At 39.2% G+C, this 24950-nt stretch overlaps 1 protein-coding gene across 5 annotated transcripts in view; it reads left to right on the top strand.

The window, feature by feature from the left end:
- ELAVL4 (ELAV like RNA binding protein 4) overlaps nucleotides 1-24950 on the top strand; it is a 136502-nt gene that overhangs the window by 61737 nt on the left and 49815 nt on the right. The gene's annotated exons all lie outside the window — the stretch shown is intronic.

A 24950-nucleotide genomic window follows, 5' to 3' on the forward strand; every position in this document is an offset into this window, starting at 1 on the left:
TGTCGTACACTTAAATGTTAAGGAGACTGCCATGTAGACTAGATACTGAATTTTTATCCCACAAAATTACAATAGGAACTGTAGTGAACTTGAGTTCTTTGGCAGAAAGACTTTGCAACCTTGAAGAGAAGCCTTGTTGCAAAAGCAAATGGCGTGTCCATGTTAGATTTGTGATTTTACCTCACTTTCAGAATGAGCACCATTTTAATTTATTCCCAGTCCCTTTTTAATAGGATCAGGATGTGTATTTCCTTTTACATAACTAGATTTCTTGGATATATGTTTCTAATTCTTTGGCCTCATACAGTTTTATAAGTGCAGCTCTCAATCTTGTGATAATTCAGTTTGATTCATGATAATGGCTTGTTGTCTTTCCTTACGCTTCTCAGTGTCAAAAAAGAGTCCTTGTTTGTTGTCACTAGTGGTGCGCTAGGTGATGTGGGCACGAGGGTGTTTCTGGAAGCGATTTTATAAGAAGTGTGTCATAGAGGTAATGAAAGAAAAAATTGATGTGGCTAGACGACTAGGAAACAGACAACTATTTTCCATGTTAAAAAATTTGTCAGATTTTATGCAATTCATGAATTGTAATACAATAAAATTTGTCCAAAAAAATTGTCAGGGCACAGTGGTGAAACTAAAGAGAGAATACAGGTGGCTTGAGTCAGCTTTGAGGAGGAGTGGGCAAGAAAAATGGATTTGAAGATGTAGAACTTTTAAACAGAAGAACTAGAAACTTGAAGCATTTAGAAAATATGATAGGAGTTAAAGAGAGAGATTTTTTAAATTGACTAACAAAGCACAGATGGTGGAGGGAGGGTAGGCAAGAGGTTCACTAGAAGTGACGAGTCTATGGGTAAGTGTTTATTATCTAGTGTAGGCTGGGAGCAAAGTACTGTGTGTGCAGGTTGTCCATGAATGTAGTGAGGTTTAAATGCCTTCACTGATCATTGTACCACCCAAAATACATTTCCAGTCATCAAGGACACTTCAAACAGAGTGGCACTTGCTATTGATTCCACATGTTTGGAATCTCTTGTTCCCACCTAATAAAAGAAAATAAAGTGTTCTAGGGCAGGTGTGGCCAGCTGTGGAAGGATAGGGCCCAAGGAGACCTCAGAGAGTTACACTCCTGCACTGCACCAACTCTCGCTAAAAGAATAACATTTCTTTGCCCCCACATGCTGTCCCGGGGTAAGGTAGGCATTTTCACCACGTTTTTGGCCCTTCTTTAAAAAGGAGTGGCCTTTTTTAAACAACAAGATATGAATGGAAGAAACTTCCTGGCCACTTATTTTTTTTCACAAAGGTGGCCTCCCTTGGGAATAAAATGGCCTGGGGTGGGCCCAGAACATGGTAGAAATGCCCTCCACACTCACTGGAAGGCATTTGGAGGCATCACACGTTTTTGTGAAAAAAAATTAAAAATTGTTTTTACTCATGGGGACTCCAAAGATGGTTGAAATGCCCTTCACACCCCCTAGGGGTTTTTTGTGGGCATTTTGGAGCAAAAATTGTATTTTTACAAACAAACAAAACGAAAAACACCAAACCACACCCAGGGGACGGACTGCAAAATGTCTCTGGGGGCACATGAGGCCCACAGACCACAGTTTGCCCACTGTTGTTTTAGGAGAGGTACAAAAGAGATTTATAGTGAATGTCTATATAAAATGTATTATTATTATTATTATTATTATATAATATCCCATTTTCCCCCACAGTTGGGGCACAAAGCAGTTTACAAATTTAAAAAAAATACAATTAAAAACATACAAAAGTGGGCATTAAAATAAAATTAAACTTGTATAATATCAAAATTCATCACTCATTATAAAGTAAAATACAATTTAAAAGATCAATGTGCTTAAAACAGTACATATAAAAACTGTTAAAAACCTAAAACACTAAAAGTGTATGTCCCCTGACCTTATCCATAGAGTAGAATATCGCTTCTGTATTTGACTGGATCTTGAGCTCACTTAGGGGCTCCCCTGAGAAAGCCAGATTGAGGCCATGGCAACCACATGCTTCAGTTCCAATCTGCCTTTTTGCCGGCCCAAAAAGAAGTGGCAAAATGCCACTCCTTTTTGAGCCAGCAAAAAGCCGGTTTTACGGACCTCCTGCGGTGTGTAAATGCTATGCCACTGGAAGCCAGCTGTTGGGTGGGCATCTGGGTGGCATGAAGCCAGCTTCCGGGAGTCATGGAAGTGTGCATCGTGCGTTACACCATGCCCCCAAGTCGGCTTTTCATGCATGTTTGTACTGGCCCTTAGTCGTCAGTTTTCTTGAAGAAAAAGCCTGCTGACCTACATTGGTAGAAACTCTCTGCCTCAAAATTATTGTTTGCTGTGTTTGGAGACTGAGACATTACACCACACGTAATGACCCAGATTCTTGTACCCTAAAGTTTGGTTTTTTCCTTGCTGATGAATTTTGATTTAATTTGACCATAAATGGTGATAAGTTTAGATTCTTCTACACAGTTAGACATTTTTGGTAATGATAGGTGTTGTGCTGGAGGCATTCATATGATTTCTAACTTGCAGCAGTGATTTCTTTGAGTCAGAATACCCATGCATGTTAATGCTGGAGAATAAATATTACAGCTGACACAATTGTATGATACCAGATTGTTAATATTTGTAGCTGAGAATCAAAAATTGACCGACATAATGAAAATCACAGTATTTATCATACTGAGAAGTACTTAGATTTTAGTTAGAAGGCTCACCGTCAAAAATAAATGTAGAGGTTTGAGTTATAAAATCTGCAGTTTTTATATTTCAAACAAGCCTTTGTTCAAGACTGAATAAATCCCAGTTAACTACATCCCCAAGTACTTAAAACTGGGATGATACTTACATATTAGAATTTTACACTGTTTTTCCAGACATCAGCAAATAATAAGATTCCATTTTTATACCTATTTTTAGATGGTAGATTTCTTACAGGTTTATTCATAAAATTGAACATTGCATTGCAATGATACATGTTTATTAAATAAGTGCATTCTTTCATTTGAGAGGTTCTAATTTCATTGTTTATCAAACCAAGTTGACTGGAAATGACAGTTTCTGGGGCAGCCTTTAATTTGGACTTCAGAAACAAAAACAAAAAACTAAACATCAGTTTTCTCAAGGTTTCCAAGAATAGATAGAAAATCCTATTGATTTACTTATGTATAAATTGGTTACCTTTTAATTGTGTCAGAAAGTTTGTAATTAAAAAATGGCAAATTCTAGAGTTTTTATAGAAAAAAAATACAAGGGAGAAATAGGAAGACAAGACAGACCAGTGATGTTTAGCTTCATTTGGCAGGGATGTTTAATAAAAGCAGAACTTCTAGTTGTAAAGTGCGCTTATTAAATTCTTCATTTACACTACCTAATTAATTCTAGCATTTTAAATTAACAGTGAAACTGGTCCCTGCTGTATCATTTCCTAGCTACAGCATATTTCGTCCAATAACCCAGTTGTGAGTTTTAATCAGCTGCTCTCCCAAAACAGAAAGAACAACAAAAAACGTTAGCTAAAGAACTGTCTTGAGTAGACAAGTGCTGGAAGGCAGGACTATTATTTAAAATGAGAATCTGAAACCAATGGCTTAAATGTAAGTTAGTGCTCAGTGTGTCTGGACCTATTCCGGATTTGAGTTAGTTTGGTTACAGAATATTGAGTATACTATCACTTATCATTATTTAGATAGTATTCAAAGATATGCTGTGTTAATATGTGGAATCAGTATGTAGAGAGATCTTGTAGCACCTTTGAGAGTAACTGAAAGAAAGAAGTTGGCAGCATAAGCTTTCATAGACTTCAGTCTACTTCCTCGGATGCTTTTATTTTGACATTTAAGATTATGTGATTTTTCTAATTTTCTGTCCATTTCCTAGAAATAGGTCATACATGGAAGCCTACAATACATGATGCTGCTAGTGGTTCATATTACAGGCATTTCTTTAAACTATTCATCAGTTATATACTATGTCTAAAATGCAACATAATTTTAAAAAGTGATACTTGTTTTGATGTAATTGTCATGGACCTAGGCTTTTTAATTTCTTTCAAATATTCACACCAGTTTCACACCAGTTTAACTCAACTTAATAATAATAAAATTTATTTATATCCCACTTCTCTACAAAATGCAATTGAGGCGGCTTACAAGATTAAAATATACAGTCCATATACTATAGCTCAGTGCTGTGGAATTCTGGGAATTGTTGTTTGTTTTCGCACCAGAGCTCTCTGGCGAGAAGGCCAGATATCTCACAAAACTACAGTTCCCAGAATTCTATGACCTTGAGCCATGACAATTAAAGTGGTGTCACTTTACATATTCAATCCTACTATTCTTCAAATCTTAATTCTAATAATCAACCCCAATGCAATTTAACTTTCCCTATTCAAAATAGTATGTTCAGTTTATTCACCTGTCCAACAAGGTCATACATTTCATATTTAATAATTAATGTATAATAATTTACTTCAAAAATCTGTGTAGGAAAATAATCCTGATTCAGCATATAACAATTGCTGCCATTCTAAATCAAATTGTGAATTTAAATCCAATATTCCTTTATATCCATATAAACTACACTCTGTCTAACATGACATACAGCAAGCATCAAAAGCGCAAAGATCTGACTTCATTTCAAAGCCAGATTAGTCTTAACCTTTAGATAGACAATTTTACACTTAACAAGCCTTCTCTTACAGAATTTCCACCATTGTACAAAAGATAATAATAAATACTCCCAGTATTTCTCTCAGTTTGGTGTCATAGTTGTGGCTGTTGAGGACTGCAGTCTTAACAACATCTGTAAAGCTACAAAATCCCTGTTCCTGACTTGAGACCAAGGATGTAACGCAGGTTGTTTTCAATCAGAATGATGCAGTAACAAAATTTCCAAGTATGTGTATGAGACATGAATATGATATAAACTCATATTCATAGCATTGTGCCCTAAGGGACCAGACATGAAATGTTAAAATGATCTTCCTCAGAAGAGGACACCACAGTACAGCTACAAGAGGGACAGATAAGCACCACACTTTATCACAAACCCACGGACTGCTACACGTACTTACATGCCTCCAGCTTCCACCCTGAACACACCACTAGATCTATAAATTACAGCCAAGTCCTCTGATACAGTCACGTCTTCTCAGACCCACAAGACAGGGACCCACAAGACAGGGATGCCAAACTCAAGGAATTACAACACATTCCTCAAACTACAGTACCCCACCACATGAAGTGAGAAAGCAAATAAACAAGGAAAGACGTGTACCCAGGACTCATCTATTACAGAACAAATTGAAGAGGGAAATGACAGAACCCCACTAGTGGTCACATACAGCTCCATATGCAACTGGAACCACTCGGGCGCATCATCAATGAACTACAACCCATTCTGGACAATAATGCCACTCTTTCAAGGGCTCGTAGTGGCAGACCTTTACTTGCCTACAGACAGCCTTCAAACAGGAACTCACCTACAAGATGACACGTGACACAGATGGCATCACAGGTACTAAGCCGTGCCACAAACCAAGATGCCAACTCCGCCCACATATTTATCCAGGAAATGGCACCACAAGACCTAATGGTATCACCCACAATATTGGGGGGGGGGGGCTTCACGTGCTCATCCTCCAATGTGATCTATGCTATACTGTGTCAGCAATGCCCTTTAGCACTCTACTTTGAGCAAACAGGCCAGGCCCTGTGCCAGAGGATAAATGGTTATAAATCAGACATTAGGAATGGGAATACATAAAAACAGGTGGCAGAACATTTCAGTCTCCCTGGGCATTCCATCTCAGGCCTCAGAACAGCGGACATTGAACAAAAAAAACTACAAAAGTTAATTGGAAAGAGAAACCACAGAACTAGTCCCTCAGCAATAATAAATAAATAAATAAACTTTATTCTTATACCTTGCCTTTCTGCTGCAGCAATCAAAGCAGCTTACATGACTATAATATGTTGCAATAATACATACTTTCAATAAATAAACTGATTTCCCCCCTCCCCTTTGAAACAGGATTAAATACAATACAGTTTAAAAATTAAACCTGTTCAAATGACAGCAATTTTCTAGTGGGGCAGTGGTTAAATAAAGTAGGGAGAGTAGAGAAATTAGATTGAACTATTCTGGGAAGTCCTGCCAGAAGTGATCTGTCTTGACAGCTTTTTTGAAGCTCTCTAGGCTGGTTATTTGACGGATCTCCTCCAGCAAGGTGTTCCATAGTCTGGGAGCGGCAGCGGAGAACATCCTCTGGGAGCTTGCCATTAATCTGGTTGATATGGGCTGCAATAAATTCCTCCCAGAGGACCTGAAGGTGCAGGGTGGATTGTACAGTAGGCGATCCCTTATATAGGTTGGACCCAAGCCATGTAAGGCTTTAAAGGTAATAATCAACACCTTGTACTGCGCCCGGAAACCAATAGGCAGCCAGTGAAGAGATTTCAGAACAGGTGTAATATGATCACTTCTAGTTTTATCAGCGATCAGCCTGGCTGCCATGTTTTGTACTAACTGTAGTTTCTGGACTAGGTACAAGAGTAGCCCTATGTAGAGTACAGTGGAACCTCGCCATAGGCGGGCGCGCCATACGCGGCCTTGAGCATATGTGTTCAAGCCGCGGGGCGGAAGGGGCGGCGCGTCCCATTCAGTTGAATGGGCGCGCGCGCCTGTTGCACTGCACGCCCTCCCGTTGCGCCCCACGCACGTCCGCGCCGCTGTGCACGGGCCCCATTGTTTACAATGGGGCTCGAGCATAGGCGGAAATTGCCATACGCGGCGGGATCCGGAATGGATCCCCTACGTATAGCGAGGTTCTACTGTACATTGCAGAAATCGAGTCGTGAGGTTATCAATTCATGCACTACAGTTTCTAGGTCCCTATGGATAGATCAAAGACAATGTTTTCCTGACACACTGCACACATTTCAACACTATCTGACCCCTTCCTTATGGAGGTGCCCTACATTCATTTGTTCCTCTCACATCAGGCTAATTCCATTGCAAAACTAAGTCTGCCAGTTCATCTCCATGCACAAAGACCAGTTTCCTATGTCTTTGTGCACTAACGACCATTGTTAAAACTGGACCTGCAACTTTATTTCCATACACAAAGGACTTGTAATTGCTAGCAAAATTTATTGCTGCTGAACTTGTAATTTGAATTGACATCCTCACATACCAAGGGGCATATATACGTCTGTGCCTGGCTTCCACTCCACCAAATGAATCTGAGGAAGTAGACTGAAGTCTACGAAAGCTCATGGTGCCAATTTCTTTCTTTCAGTTAGTCTCACAGTTGCTACAAGATCTCTCTACGTACTGATTCTACAGACTAACATGGCTGTATCTTTGAATTCCTCAGGGGATCTTATATCAGTCCCTGATTTCAAGAAATTCCTTGAAACCTTCAGGAAGCATTTGGCAGTGCATTACTATCTTCCCTTCCCTGCCATCCTCCCAGTCAGCTGAATTTGCCTCTGGCAGGCTGTTTGACATCCCCGCAAAGTCTGCACAGAGCAATGAGCATAGGAATCTCATCTGTTCACAAAAGGCTCAACCCTGTTCCAGCAAAACATTCAGCCCAGGAATGAATGTGGCCTTACAAATCCTCTAGTTGAGCTTCTCTTTTAATCACCATGTTTGTGTGTATGCAAGTAAGTGTGTGTGTGTGTGTGTGTGTGTGTGTGTATGGCTTTATTTTAAAACTTCCTCTGCCATTCTAGTGATAGATATTGTGGCTTGTCCAGAAACAGTTTCCCTTTTTTAGAGCATTTCCTCCCTGATGTCCTGAATTGATTAGGTTCTAATAATTTCTTCACATCTGAAATGTGTGTAATTTTTATTTCAATTTATCTTACGTTTGACTTTCAATGCTTTTACAAAGAAATGATATACTTTGTGTGACAGTAAATACATATCCATTGAAAGATAGTTACTCAAAGGGCTAGTTACATGTAAGTGTGTTATGTGAATTGCTGCAATTTTTCACACACTCACATCAATTCTTTTCCTCACTTTATTGCACAAATTTACATCTATTCACTCTCCCTCTGCCAAAAATGCACAGCCATGTGAATCCAAGTGAAGCGGACAGCTGGCTGCATGTTTGATAATGTACAACCTCACAGATTCCTATAAAAACCAGAAGTCCTTTTTCAGCAGAATTTATGGAATTTTTGACTACTATCACCCTGGAAAAAGCCCAGTTTCTTCCATACCATGTGTGGCCAGATCGCAGTCTACTCAAACAGAATGAGGAGTATTAAAATTGTGTCACAGGCGCGTTACAGACTGTCTAAAAGCGGCGGTCTGCCGGCGCTGCTGGTTGCTCCACGAGGGAGCTGCAGCAGCCAAACCATGCGGCTCCTGCGCGGAGCAAAAAAGAAGCCCCAAAATGGCGCTTCTTCCCGCAGTGCGGTTATAACGCCGCGAGGCGCCAATGGCTCACTCGCGACATCATAAGCAACATGCAGACGCTATGCGTCCAACACGTAATAATGGCGGCGCCTGTGTGTAGAGCGCACCGCCATTATTACACCCCGTCACGTGCTAGGGGTGAGGCCGGTGTGGACGCTAGGTCTGTAACGGGCCAATAAGCCCAAAGAAGGTTAAGCAAGCAAAATGTTCTATTCCCACTCTGAAAGTAGAGACAACTATATTTAAGAGAAAAATTTGCACTACTGAGGAAGCAGCTTTTAATAGTAGGCACTGTATTTTTAAATTGCTTTTTATAAAATGTTTTAATTGTGTTTTAATTTCAGTGATAATCTGCTTAATTGTGTCTCAGTTGTATAGCTTACTGCCATTGAAATTGTACAGTGGATCCTTAGCATCCACTGGGTGTTGGTTCTAGGACACCCCCCCCCCCCCCGATACCAAAATACATGGATGCTCAATTCCTATTATATACAATGGCATAGTGAAATGGTGTCCCTTATATAAAATAGCAAACTCAAGGTTTGTTATTTAGAATTAATATATTTTTGAATAGTTTCAAACTGTGTATGTTTGAATCTGTAGATAAAGAATTTGTGGTTATGGCGAGCTGACTGTAACTGTTTGTCAAACTACAAGCAGCCCCACATCCCAGCAGTAAAAGACAAGACATAAATATGTATCTATTGACTCTCTCCTCGTGGGTGTGTGTGTGTGTGTGTGTGTGTTTACCTTCTACTTCTTCACAGTTAGTAAGGAAGAGGTTTCCAATATTTGCAGACATTTGGAAAGAGTTTGTTTCAGGTCAGTGGATCCTGCATATGATGAAGGGAAGCTCTTTTGTAGAATTTCCCCATGTTGAACAGTGTATCTCTTCTCCATGTTCAGGCAATCTTGAAGAGCACTCTAGGATCTCCAGTGGCCTAGAGCACTTTTTGGAGATGCCAGTTGTAGAACAGAAACCTCTGGATAAGCTGTTATTAGAGTGCTTTCATGTACTGTGTTGATCTTGGATGTGAAGAAGATGGTTCATGGTTAAGAAAATGTTTCAGATGAACACATTCTGTTCTAAACAGCTTGATGCAGGAGGATTTTCTTTTCTTAAGCTACATATGGCCTTGTCATCTCCAATTATTTATTCTTTTATTCTTCCTTTTATTATGTTAGTGTCTGAAGTTTATCTGTGATAGGGATGGAATAGAAATTGGCAATTTCCCAACTGGGGTTGAATTTGGAATTCCTGACCCCTTGAGAAGCTTAGGCAAGAATTAAAACAGCATGCTAGAAGTTCCCGCACATTGTGGGAACTTTTCGTTCTCAACACTCTGTAGTTTTTGAGAATTGCACAAGAGTTTGAGAAACTGCACAGCTTTACAGTCTGAACCTACACTCATAGTCTTTACAACTGTCTGAGAAAAAAATGCTCTCAGCTGCATACATTGTTTTTTGCTGTATCGTTGGAGAAAGTTCAGAATATGCAAAACTAAATTTTACACTTTACCCCATACAAACAATGCAGTGAAGCAATCAGTGATGTGGCTGCAGCCTATGCTGATTTGAAAGTTGTGCAACCCAAATGAGGCGGGGTTATCAGCATGCTGGTGACACCGAAATATATTTCTCTGTGTCTCGGTCAGCAGCTTTGATGACAGATGGCGTTTCTCCTCTCAGTCAGTGTCTTGAGGCGGTAATGGACTTGGTGAGGAAAAAGAAACTCAAGCTGAATCCAGAAATAATGGAGGTACTTACAGTAGGGGCCCTCAAACCAGGTATTGGGTTGCAACCTCCAGTCCTAGATGGGGTCACGCTCTCCTCAAAGGACTGTGTTTGCAGTCTGGGAGTACTCCGAGACCCGTCGCTTCATATGACTAATCAGGTGAATGCGACGGTCAGGAGTGCTTGTTATCAGCTTTGGCAGATACATTAGCTGCACCCTTTCCTGGAAGTAAGGGGCCTAGAAACTGTAGTACATGCACTGGTAACTTCACAACTCGATTTCTGCAATGCACTCTGCATGGGGCTATCTTTGTACCTAGTTCGGAAACTTCACTTAGTCCAAAACATGGCAGCCAGGCTATTCATTGGGAAAACAAGGAGTGACCGGAAAACACCTCTTCTGAAATCATTTCACTGGCTTTCTATTAGTTTCTGGGCACAGTACAAGGTGTTGGTTATCATCTTTAAAGACCCACATGGCTTGGGTTCAACCTATTTGAGGAATCGCTTACTTTCGTATAATCCGCTCCACACGCTTAGGTCCTCTGGGAGGAATTTATTACAGACTTTTAAGACCAGTTTAACTGTAACCTCCCAGAGGGCCTTTTCTGCAATTGCTCCCAGACTATGAAATCCGTCAAATTACCAGCCTAGACAGCTTGGAAAAAGCCATCAAGACAGATCTCTTCCAGCAGGCCTTTCCTGAATAAAATCACCCAGCCATAGAATGACTGCCCCCTCACTCCATGTATTATGCTGCCACACTGTGCATGTTACTTTTATTATAAATAGATATTTTAATGCTTTAATTTTAACAGTATGATGATTAATTCTTTTTTAAGGGGGATGTTGAGATAAAACTTTGTATGTGGTGTTTTAACTTGTTGCTAGCTGCTTTGATTGTTTCACTACAGAAAAGTGGGGTAAAAATAAAATATATTATTATTATTATTAGCAACAGGGAATGAAACTTGGGCTGACTGAAGTTGCAGTCACATGTGGCTTTTTTGTGCAACATTGATGCTTTTATGTAGAAAATGGAACTTGGAGAAATCATGATTTACCATCCCCAATATGTGAATAATAATGTTATTAAATCTTGTTTGGTCTGACTCCAACTGTCAGAGTATTCACAAAGGTCTTTGTGTTGTCATTCCCCATTTAATACAGTTGGCCCTCTGTATCCATGGATTCTTTATCCACAGATTCAAGCATCCACGGTTTGCAAATATTAAAAAATATATAAATTCCAAATAGCAAATCTTGATTTTGGTATTTTATGTAAGGGACACCATTTCACTATTATTATTATTATTATTAGTAGTAGTAGTAGTATTAACCTTTATTATCCCATTGTATTTAATGGGACTTGAGAATCCATGGATTTTGGTATCCAAGGCTGGAGTCCTGGAACCAAACTCCAAAGTGTAACAAGGACCCCATGTACTCTCTTTGCAAACAGTACTGTATATGTGTGCTTATTAAGTGAAAAGGGTATGTAATTTCCACAAAGAACACAGTCTGTGACAGAAGAGTACGGAACCCTACACAGCCACTGCACTCCTGATTTAAAAGTGGGGAATATTATTTTGTAATAATGATGGTAACTTCTCATAATATTTTCTTTTCAGGGACTAATTAGAAAATAGAAACGTGAATCCCTTTCACAAGGATCACTATTATACCTAGCACACATATGCCTCCCCTCTCAGTTTTGTAAATGAGATTTCTATAAGTACCCAGGGAGGAAAGTGTTGGTTTTTACAATACACATGAAATTATAAGACCTCACCTTTGCAGGAAGTTAATTAAATATAGCTCTGATGCTTTCACATGTTTAAGCTGTGTTATAAAAAAGGGCACAGAAATATAAAAACACGCTGCTTTACTTGTTTGTCTTGTCATTTACATTAGCTCCAACTCCGTATGACCTTGATGTGCTATAACTGGCATTTAACCAGTTCAAAAAAAATCTTCATTAAATGATATTTCAGGAATATCTAAACTTTAATTTTTTTAAGTAATAACACAGAAGCATGCAAGTTAAAGTAATTCAGAAACTTCTGAAGGACTCTTTACTGAGCATTATGTCAGACCACAGAGAGAACAAGTGGGAGGAAAAAAAGGTGGCTGAGTGATTGTAGTAAATCAGTGGAAATTTCTAACTTTTTATTGTTTGACAGTTGCAGCAGCAAAATGGACCCCACTCTAAAGGTTGAACTAAGTGAATTTTTCCTCAAGTGGAGAAAGATGTCTGTCTGCCACAGCACATGTTTTTTCCACAATTCAGAATAGAATTCCGGGTTTGGAGAGTTATGACGATGTTCCAGAAGAAGACGACTTAACTATATTTGAATAAATGTAGATTGTTGTACCATACTTAATAAAAGTAAGACATCCCCTGAAAATAAGCCATAATGTGTCTTCTTGAGGAAAAATAAAAATTATTTTCGGGGAAACACAGTATCTGATTGGTGTTTCCTTGCTTAACTTGGTGGCCCTGTTCTACTTTGAACCAAACTAGCGGGCGTCAGATCATGAATGTAGTTCACAGAAATGATGGCCTTTTCTTTTCTCCCATGGTCCATCAATCTCCCCTCAGCCATGTGTGTTTGGTAACAATTGATATTTAAGACAACATGCTGGCATGTGGTTTGAGGTACTTACAGTTAGTAGGATAAACTAGGAATGTGACTTAATTAATTGGACAGACACGGGTTCTCTGAAATTAGACCCTTTGCCAGCTTTCCCAAATTTGTCACCATCCAAGTGTGTTTTTCATGTTGAACTAGGTATGATAGGCATTTTAGTCCCAACACATTTGGAGATTAGTTTAAAGAAAGCTGCATAAACTTGTACTTTAAAGAGCACTTTAAACAGAACACTTGAAATTTTAACATGATAGAGAGTTGAGATTATTTGACTGATCAGTTGATTTGACACCTGAAGCCCATGCTTTTTAAAAAATATTTGAACTTGGACCCCATTTTAGGTAATGACACCACATCATGTGTACACACATACACAAAAGCTATCTGCTCAACAGATTAATACATAGAATTCCTCATGTGCATTTACCCATTATTGCCTGTGGAGTCAAATAAGTATTTTGAAAAGTTAAATCCTCCACTGAGTTTTCTTTCTTCCTGCTGAGAGTTTTGAGAGCAGATTCCTACAACTGGAAAATGCAGTGATTATTTGATAAACTGTTTTACATATGTATTTATTTACTTACTTGTGTGAATCTGAGGCAGGTGAATAAGAACAGATTCTTATTTCTTTTCTTTGGAACAATTTCTGATTTAAATAATTTTAACATGCTCTTGAAGTATGAGATTCTGTACAGTACAGGGTTGTTGTTTTTTTAAATAGACTCAAAACATCTGGGACAAAAATTGACCTAACAGCTACAACATATTTGTCTAATACATCTTTTTCCTAAGAAAGAAGGCTGATGAGTATTCCATACTATGTGAACCTGTTTTTTTTTCTGGCATTGAAAACATCCAGTATGCATATACACGGCAATATACCCCTCCCCCAATATATATGTACAGTGGACCCTTGTTATACGCTGGGGTTTGGTTCCAAAATCCCCCGTGGATAACAAAATCCATGGATGCTCAAGTCCCATTAAATTTAATGATATAGCAAAGTGGTGTCCCTTATAAAAAATGGAAAATCAAGGTTTAATATTTGAAATTTATTTTTTTTGAACATTTTCAAACTGTTGTTTGAATCCATGTATAAAAAATCTGTGTATAAGAAGGGCCAACTGTAGTTAAAAGTACTTGTATACTTTAAGCCTATCAAGAGAGGCAATCTTTCATTGGCTTAGTGTGGCTTTGACCAGCGTTTCAAAGGTTATTGAGATTTGTCTGACCCATTAAAAGCTTTGCCAGCACATATGGCCAAAAGCATAATAAATAAATAATAAAACTTTTATTTATATCCCACTATTCTACCATAGGGCAATCAGAGCAGCTTACAGGGAAGCATTCCCAGGCAATGCATGATGGTTTTCTGCTGTTTTTAATTTGTTGCCTGCTTTATTTTATTATTATTAATAATAATACTTTTTATTTATATCTTCCCGCCTCTCCCGATGGATCGAGGCAGGATCACAACAGAGTTAAAAACAATTACAATATTACAACATTAGTTACCACATAATTAAAACCACAGCTAAAAACATGAAACATCAATCACCGGGTCAGGTTCTCTCGTTCCATACCAATAGTCTTCATAGGAGGTCAGGAGGATATGCATGGGCGAAACAGCTCTGTCTTTACCGCCTTCTTGAAAATTTCCAAGGATGTAATAAGGCGAGTCCGTTCCATATTCTAGGGGCAGTTATGCTGAATGCTTTTTGGGAACCTCTGGCTCCCTGTGACCTCAGGCTCCTCACCTGGAAGACAGCCTTCTTGGTAGCCATCACCTCAGCACGCCATGCCAGTGAACTCTGTGCCCTCTTTATGGACTCCCCATACTTGAAATTTTTTAGGGACAAAGTCGTCCTCCGTCCGGACATTTCCTTTCTACCAAAGGCTGTGTCCACCTTTCACCTCAGTCAAGACATCATTCTCCCAGCGCTAGCCCCGAATCTGACTACCAACACTGAGCGCAGACTCCACTTCTTTGATGTCACGTAGGCGCTAGCCTTCTACCTTGACAGGACCTCATCCTCTCGTCATTCTCCCAGACTCTTCATCTATTACTCCAACTCCAAAATGGGGCTTCCAGTCACACCTCAACATTTTTCCAAATAGGTGACTTCCACAATCCTTCTCTCTTACGAGATTTTTAGGAAGACTCCGCCTGCTCAAAATCAAGCCCATTCCACCAGGGCGGTAGCTTCATCTTCAGTCTTCCTCTCCAGAATTCTCTTGGAGGACATTTGCAAGGCTGCGGTATGGACACAACCTCTGACCTTATCAAGCACTACAGACTTGATACCAGACACCGATGTGAAGCAGCCTTTGGCAGAGCTGTTCTCCTTTCCGGAATGTACTAAAGGTTAGTTGGCACCTGTCAAATAATGACACTCACACTGTTTTTCTGGTTTAATGATTGTTTATTGCCAGGACACTCCCTCCTCCACAGAAGGGAAAGCTTGCCAATCTAACCCATTTGTGTGCTTCGCAGAGACCACGAAGAAGAAGGACAGGTTGCTTACCTGTAACTATTTCTTCGAGTGGTCATCTGCGAATCCACACAAATCCCGCTCATCCTCCCCTCTGTCGTGTCCTTCTCTTGTCCTTATCTGCTCTTATGGCAGACCTTTTTGGAACTGAGAAAGGGTGGGAAGACATCCTGCCTATATAGAAGGTGGATGGAGCTACCGCCAAAAAGTCTTCCATAGCGAATCCAGTAGGGTCTGGAAATGCTGCGCAGGCGCAGAATAACCCATTTGTGTGGATTTGCAGATGACCACTCGAAGAACTACAGTTACAGGTAAGCAACCTGTCCTTATCATCAGAGCTGATGACCGAGACGTGGAGAAATATATTTGGGTTTCATCAGCTTACTGATAACACCCTGCCCCATGTCTGCGAATGATTTCTCCCAGCAGCTTCATATAAATGTTAAATAGCATTGGGGACAGGATGGTGCCCTAGGGGACGCCACAATTGAGCTCCGTTTTTGAGGAGCAACTTTCCCTGATTCCTCTGGAATCTACCTGAGAGGAAGGGCCAGAACCACTGCAATGCAGTGCCCCCATTCCTATCTCTCTTAGGCGTTCCAAGAGGATGTTATGATCTATCGTATAAAAAGCTGCTGAGAGGTCCAGAAGCACCAACAGGGTCACGCTTCCCCTGTCGATGCCTAGATGAAGGTCATCAACCAGAGCAACCATGGCAGTCTCCACCCCATATCTCGTCCTGAAGCCGGTTTGAAATGGATCTAACATCTTCATGTTCATGTTGAAGCTAGAAAGCTGCCTGTATTCAAGTGTTTTCAAAGGGATTTTATCATAAAAGGAATCTGCTGGATTCTGTAAGCCAATTCCTATTCTTTTACCTATGGAATGTGATCTTTCAGGATTGGTCTTCCAGCATAAGAGAAGATGTGGGTCGGCAGCCCTTCCCATAGGGTCCCTGGAGCAGAACTTGTATTTTCCCTGAAGAGACGCCATAGGGGATTCTGAGCACTCAGAAGCTTTTTTGACAGCTGTTTCTGGAGGTCAGTGAAAGACTGGAGAAATCTGAGAAAGGAAGAGAACATAGGGAGAATGAATGAATGAATAAACAGGGCCACCTAGGGAAGACAATGGAGGAAGAAACTGCAATTAAACGCCGTCACTCAGAATTCACCAAGAAGGAATTTTGCAGCTATATAGTGACAGGCTGAGAGGACTGTTGAGGAGACCTTTCATACTATACTATTATAACATTTCAATACCAGTATAACAGCCATGGAATTCTGGGATTTGCAGTTAAATGAGATATTTACAAAATTAGTTGCCAAAGAATGCTGCTAATGCTTCACAAAATCATAAATCCCATTATTCCATAGGGTGCAATCATGGTAGTTGAAGTGGAACCAAAGTGCTATTATTCTGTTGTATGAAAGGGCCCCAAGGCTATGTGGCAGCAAAAAAACCTGAGTGGAGAGAACATAACCTAACTTTTCTCTTGGGAAGATGATGGGAGTTTTAGTTCAGTACATCTTTAGGATACTAAGACTGGGAAGGCTTCCCTAATCTCTCACTAATGTGAATGAACTGAATTTATTGAATTCAATTGTGTTTGGATTCCTCCCCCAGACTTAAATTGTACAGTTAATCTGAATTCTTCCTTTTGCTTCATTCCTCCTTCTCCCTTCCCGTTAGTTCTCATTCATTAGCATTTGTATCCAATTTCATAGTGGTGATTAACATTTGTTTTTAAAAACTTACACTGGACTAGTTATATTTATCATTTAGGCAGAGAAAAATTGTGTCTGTTATGATTATGTGCCTTCAAGTCACTTCTGACTTCTGACAACCCTATCACAGGCAGAATTTGTTCAAAGGAGGTTTGCCTTTGACTTCCTCTAAGGCTGAGATAGTGTGATTCACCCAAGGTCACCCAGTGGCTTTCCCTGGTTGAGCAGGGATTTGAACTGTGGCCTCCCAGTGTCCAACACTCAAAGCACTACACTATGCTGGCTCTCAAATTTATGCCTACTGTTTGTTAATTAAGAAGCTTAAACAAAGCAAGATGCCATTTATAATGTTCTGTCACATATTCTTCTAGGCAAAAAATTCTTTGATAGGAAAAGACAAACTGAGCTATCCTCCAGAATTTCCTCTTTCCATTCCATTGGCTAGAGAAAGAGATCTGCAGTCTATGTACATAGATGATATATACAGTACATTTAGTATATGGTATAAAGTACGGTGAGGATAGTGTTTTGTGGGTTTTTGTGGGCCATGAAGACTTTTGCCGACATCTGTGGCTGGGATGTTTGTACAAATATTTGTCTAAATACCAAAAGTATATTTATTCATTTATTTAAATCAGTTCTGACCTACTCTGTATTAGCAGATCTCAGGGTAGGCTACATTCAGTAAAATACAGTAGAAAACTTCAAAATAAATTGTAACAATTTTAAAACAATTTAAAATAAAAAGAATTGGCAGCACCTATCTTAATACCAGTGGTACAGATATTGCACATAATGGTCACCAACATGGTCAATGCATTTTTCAGATCTTAAGAGCATGTGGCAAAACCAGGAGTAATTTTCCAGAGGGCATCAAAGCTTAAAACCTGTCCTGGTAGCTTACAGGCAGTTGTAAATTTCCATCAGCAGATGAGTTCTTTTATACTAATAGGTTACTTTATATAGCAGCTGAGCTGAAGCTTTCTGTGCTAGCTGCAACTTTTAGACTAACTAATTGTGGAAACTGGCCTTAAAGGCCAGCTTGGGAGTGGAGTCGGGCATAACGTCCACATGACACATGCCCCAACTCTGCCCCAGTGCAGCGTGACACCATGCACCACTCCACACAGCATGTGGCGTTACGGCACTCCTCTGGCACTGTGTCCACATGACACAGTACTGAAGAAGCACCATAAAGTTGTGACGCCATGGCTGTTTTTCCTTTGCAGGGCGCAAAAAGGATCCAATTTTTGTGGCTCCTTTTTGCACCCTGCAAACACCAAATTGGGGTCATGGCATGCAGTTGCCACGGCTCCAATCTGGCTGTAAAAGCGGTGGCTGGAGGCCACCCCTTAGGGGCTGTCTGCACAGCCCCTAGCTTTAACAAGTGCATGTTCACATAAAGCACATTGCATTAGTCCAGCTTGGACATTATCAATGGCTCAGCCTCTAAGGCCAAAGCATCCTAGCCCAGGAACATATGTTAAGCTGCTGGGAATTGTTGTATAAATTAGGTTTTGTGAACAGGCAGTCAATATAGGTTAAATTTCATAGAGAGTGGCTCAGGCTTCTGTTTTATTTTTATTAGCTGCTAAGTGTCCCAGTTAAGTCAGTAGAATCTTCTCATCACATAGGTTAGTCATGCCCAGTGCAGTTCTTCTGTCAGTGTTCTGACAATGGGGGAGGGACAAGAAACTGCCAACCAAAGCAACAGTGAGATAATTTTTAGGGCTTTGGTAATCAGTTTTCCTGGCAGATAGATCACTGATGAAGAGAGGAAGGGAAACAAAGTATGCTGGAATGGTATGCAAGCTTAATCATGACTAAGACTTCTGAACACAGTCATATGTATCCATTTACACATACATACATATTTTATTCGGTCAATGACCAACAAAATTTAAAAAATACAAAGCATGACACATAAGTGGAGTAATGAACTTCAAGTGACACACAATAAAATAAAGTAATATAAAAACTCTTCTGTGATTTTATAAATTTCACGATTACATGAAAATAAAGTATGCTGACATCCTTTGTACAAATAGCAAAGAAACAATGGCAGTATTTTAGGGATGCCAGCTTTATGTGTTCATTCTGAAGTGTCATCTCCGCATCCCTTGTACTTTTGCAAAGATGTCTAGGGGCAACATGCTGACTGAGGGGGTCCATTTACACATATCTTCTCAGCTAATAACTTGTGTTTGTGTATTGTATTAATATTTTTGTGCCCAGAACACTCTAATCAAATATTTCTCTTTCAGAAATTAGGGAAGTTGAATGACCAAACCCCTCTTTTGATTTATGACCCAAGTTAAGCTTACCTAACATAGACTCAAGCTCTAACAGGCCAGGAAATTTGAAGGCTAAATTCTTTACAAATATGCCCATGCAGGTATAGTGTTAATCTGTCAATTTTGTTTATTTTCACATTCAGTTTTTAAACATTTTTACATGCAGTGGACCCTTCCCACCCACAGGGGTTTGGTTCTGGCCCCACTGCAGATGGCAAAAAAATGTAGATGGCCATATCCCATATTATTCAGTGGCTTTGTCTTGCGCATGTCACTATTGAATAATACTGGGTGTGGCAATTTGCAGGCAGCCAAATCTGCAGATCACTAGCCCACCAGTAAAGAGGGTCCACTGTATTCTGATCTGAAACAAAATCCTCCCCCCTACTGTGGAGGATGGGGAAATAAGCTATTTTTTCCCACGTTGAGATTTTGTGAAAGTTATAAAATTATGATACTCTGTCCTTGTGAATTATAAACAGATATAGGTTCATCCAAAGAAAGATCTGTCTAGTAATACTGTAAGATTCAGATGATTTCATAAAGAAGTAATAGGAATAAGATAGGATAAGGCATGTTTTTTCCCCCAGGCTGGATATCAGGCAAAGGCCACGGAAAAGTGTGGGTAAAGATGGTAATTGTAAGCAATCACAATTTTGTGTCATTAATTGACAAAAAATTAATCCAAATTGAAAACTTTTTTCTAAAACTTTTGGAATCTCAGATTAATGTTTTTGAATGTTTTTACTATAATCAATTATCTGTTTTGTTCTGAATTTGTATATGTGTGTGTGTGTGTGTAGCTTTTTATTGTAGTTTACTATTGTATTTTTAGTATTTTAGTATTCTAGTATTGTATTTTAGAATGTTATACTATTGATGTAGTTCTAAAAGTTTAATTCTGTTATAAAGCAGCATGTACATTGATGGCACTAAATAAACAATAATACAGATCACAAGGCATGTCTGTTATCACTCTTGGCATCTTGGCCTTGTGAGCTTGAAACAACATGAGATGGCCTTTAATCAGTTGATAGCTTTTTATCTCTGAATATTTATTATCCTAGCTAGATTAGAACTAGGTGACATTTGTTGCGGATTGATTATTTTGAATTGGGTTGGATACAATTACTGCATTGTATAATGTTTGTACACAAGAAGCTTGCCTAAATTTTGTTGAAGAATACAATTATCAGTTCAACAGAGTACCAGTGATTCTCTTAAAATCTAGCACTCCCTGAGTGAGGTTACATGTAGCTCTTACATGAAAAGGACAATGGCCAGGATTAATTTAGTATGCTTAACACTTCAGTGTACTATGCAAACAGTTGCAATTTTTATAGATTAGCACAGGGAGGAGGCGGCAGAGATGGGAGTAGGATGTTCCCTGTTAAATGCTTGGCTTCTATGGGAAGGGAGGGGCTGCAGTGTGCTGAAGCACTATTGAAGGGCTGGTTTGGACAGTCATCTTTGTCATTGGACAGTTTTTCAAGCCAACTCTCCCTTGATGCTCTGATTCCAGAGACCATCCTCTTCCCACCCCTTCAAGTTGGCAGGCTCCTTCTCCTGTTTCTGCCCACCCCTCAAATTCTGTCTGTGTTGCCGCCATTGCCTTTACTTCCCACTTTCAGCATCATAACCACTGTGGTAGAGATTATAGGATCCTAGACCAAGTGCTTACTTCATGTTTACTTTTGCATTTGCAATCCCTATTTTTACTTCTGCTTCAAAATTGCTAATGGTTGTCTGTCCATTTAATGTAATATTCCCCAGGAATTTCACTGCTTTCTGTTCAGGTTTGTCCCTTCTTAATCCCATCTTCATTTAGTTTTGTATGAAGTGGTAATAGTTTTGTACCAATTGCTGTTGAAGTATCTAAACAGGCTGTGTTGCTTCCCTCCCCCCATAACCTTTTCTCTTTAAGGGCTATTTCCACTTTAGTTAATCCAGTGGGTAGATAAAACCCTAATATATTTCTGTATCTGTTCAGCTGTAGGTTTCTGCATAGCCAGTGCAGGATGTGATGAAAAGAAAACTTACCTTTAGACCCCTTTTCTGAAAGCTGCCTATGTTTTATAGCTGATAGCTTTTTGTTTGCTCCATCGGGTAACACCTAAAGATGGTTGAGATGCTTATAGAGGATTTTAGGATAATTACAGAAGCATCCCCAAAAGGAGAGCTTCCATTGAAAACCCAAAACTAATGTCTGTTATATTATATTCAAATATAGCAAAGAAGAATTATTTCAGAGAGATGTAGATCCTTTGGGATAGATATAGGCTGCTATGGCTTTTAGTGCATTCACATCGACATTATATTACATTGATTTGAAAAGTTCTCTAGCATGTTCCAGCTGTGAGGGTGAGGGACAGGGAGAGACCCTCTTTTCAGTTACTGCATATTCTGAAATTTTGTAAATGGGATAGTTTGCTTCTTGTGTTAGAATCTTAGGGTAGGATAGTGGCTACCTATCTTTTAAACTCAGGCTAAAATCATTGTTTGCATGTAACCCCAACATGGGCTCCATGTACTTTGTTATTTCTTTCTATTTTGATTAGGTTCCACTGTATTCCCTTCTATTTATGGTGTATCCACGTATAACGAGAAAAATAATTGTTAACATAGGGCACAATTCTCATGGTTAAACTATTTGACTGTCCTTTCTTTGTGGTCATAATTATAGGCTTCTCAGCCCTGTTCCATTTTCATAGTTTTCTCTGTATTGCTACAGCCATGTAACGGTCATCTTGTTGTAGCATCATATTGATTTCTCAAGGAAAATTTGTAGTCCATCCTGAATTATTGGATGCAAATATTCAGAGCATGTTTTCTCAGTAGGAAGACTGACGGGTTTCAGTAGGACAAAGGAAATTATCAGATGGGTGACAAGACGTCTTTGTCTTCTCCTTTTGTGCTGCTCAGGATATTGTCCCATCTGGGAACTGCAAATGACAGCAATCGTGTGAAAGACTTTCATGTGACATCGTGCTGATCCTGTCATTGTCCCGTCAGTGAGGTGGAATTGTCTCATCCTTCCTCCTCATTTTGTATTAACAGAAGAACCCATTAATGCAATTCCACTTCACTGACAGGTTAATGACAGGATTGGTGTGACATTTGAGAATGTCTTGCGTGCAATAGTTGTTACGGATGGCCTAAGGACAGGCTTCAGCCCTTCCCTCATCTGATAATCTCCAATGTCCTTAGCAAGCATGTACAGTATTGTAGCCATAGTTTTTTTAGCATCAAGGAGAATAGTTTAGGAGTACATCTGGCGAGAATATGTCTATTCACCTTATTGTATCTGCACAAGAAAAGAATGTGCATGGAGGTAAGTGTTGCTGTGCTTGTTGATAACTTGAAGCAAATAGTTTTGAGAATGTGCATACTATTAAGCATTACAATATGGCACAATTGCCAAAACAGCAAAGAAAGAGATTTGCATGTGTGTTTTGAGCTGACCTTGTCCACCACTCCTATTTCCTGTAAGTAATTGATGCTCCTCTTCCCCATTTATAGATTAATAAATATACATTTAATACTTTCTACTGGTCCTCAGTTGTAAGAATCTTTAGGTTTCTCTAGTCCATTTAATATTAAAAGTTTCACTTTTTTTGAAATTGGTGTGTTTTCTTTTGTATTATACAAGCCATTGTATGATAGGCACTAACCTGCACATACAAGATAGTCCCCACCATACCATAAAAGTATTACATTTGCATGGTGTTTCATTGTATGGTGTGTTTGTATGGGATTCTACACTGTCCCTCCTAATCATATATATATATATTTAAAAACTAAAAGGACTGCAGTGGACCCTTGTTATACGCTGGGGTTTGGTTCCAAGATCCCCCGTGTATAACAAAATCCATGTATGCTCAAGTCCTGTTAAATATAATGACATAGCAAAATGATGTCCCTTATAAAAAATGGAAAATCAAGGTTTGATATTTGAAATTTATACTTTTTTGTACATTTTCAAACCATGTATGCTTGAATCCGTGTATAAGAAGGGCCGACTGTAATTCTTTTATTCTGATGAATGTTCATAGAATACATTGTGACTTTGAGACCATGACCTAATACCAATCCTGCTCCGTTGTTTCTAGACAAAACTGTGACTGCCCTTCAGTAGCCAGGTACATTTGAAACTCTTGACTTACCCGTATATACTTGACTATAAGTTGACCTCAAGTATAAGTCAACTTATAGGGCAGGTTTTGGGGCCAGAACTATGGATTTTGATATGACCTATGGATAAGTCGAGAGTAAAACTTAGGGGCATGTAACAAAGGATGTAAAGGATGAAGGAAAGGAAAACAATGCCAAAGAACTTAGAAAATTCTAGAAGGCATAACTGTGCTCATACTAAAGACTGGATGGCTGAGAGAATGGAGGGGGGATCATTGCTTCCATGATAGGTTACACTCTTGCCTTCCATCAGGAGATTTTTCCTTTTTATACGTAACAGTTAAAGTACAGTAGTTCCATTGACCCGTGGATAAGTCAACTCAGATTTTTGGGGTCAGTTTCTGGACCAAAATTTCTAGACTTATACATGATTATATACAGTTGATTCTTAATGGAGGTCTTTACATATGCAAGACAGCCCAGCCTCCCCTTTTTTTGTTCAAGTCAAAAGTCTTCTTTGTTAAAAAAAAGTCCTACTCAGTTTTGTAGCACTATGAGTGGTACTTCAAATAAAAAGCAGGATAAAGCTATGATTGGTCATCTGCCATAAGACATGTTTGGAAGAAAGGCCCAAAACCAGTAACTAAGTAAGCCAAAAGTTTTGAGTTCCTTTTCTTTTAGAGTTGTTAATGAACTGCTGCATTTTGCAAAGGAGTCATTTTTCAACAGAGAAAAATGAACTCTGACATGTTGCATCTCTTTCTATGCCTGTGTGTCTTATTGCTTTATTTTAGCCTAGGACTGAAAATCATAAATTTGACTTAAAAATTGTCAATTAGTTGCTGTCAAAGTGGACTCTAGTTTGACCTCTGTAGTATGTCAGCCTGTCTTGCCTCAAGTTTCATCTTACTCCTTGCTGACTGACCTACTTTGTTCTGCCATGTGTATCAAATACAGTGCTACATTCAATAAAATGGTCAAGATGGGGTGGCAGCAGCACAAGGCTGGCAATATTATGTTGGAATTCTGGTATGGATTTTACAATTTTAATAAAAAGAGCTGGGGTTTGGTTCCAAGATCCCCCGTGGATAACAAAATCCATGGATGCTCAAGTCCCATTAAATATAATGACATAGCAAAAATGATGTCCCTTATAAAAATGGGAAAATCAAGGTTTGATATTTGAAAGTTATACTTTTTTTAACATTTTCAAACCATGGATGCTTGAATCTGTGTATAAAATATCCGTGTATAAGAAGGGCCAACTGTATTGGTGGGTGGTAGTGGTGGTAGTGGCCCTTACTGTTATCATTGTTGTTATATCTTAAAACAGTGAATGTGGATTTGAGTTAAGTACTGGTTCATGTTCCTGATGATTTTATAAATTAAAGTTTCACAGAAAACAGAAAGGAAGCAACACGAAAGCAGGAATTAAATAGAACAAGGATAGATTTATTTAGATAATAGTAAT

The sequence above is a fragment of the Sceloporus occidentalis genome, unplaced genomic scaffold (genome assembly GCF_023333645.1).
Source record: "Sceloporus occidentalis isolate IW3139 unplaced genomic scaffold, rSceOcc1.0.p SCAF_3, whole genome shotgun sequence".
Classification (NCBI taxonomy): domain Eukaryota; kingdom Metazoa; phylum Chordata; class Lepidosauria; order Squamata; family Phrynosomatidae; genus Sceloporus; species Sceloporus occidentalis.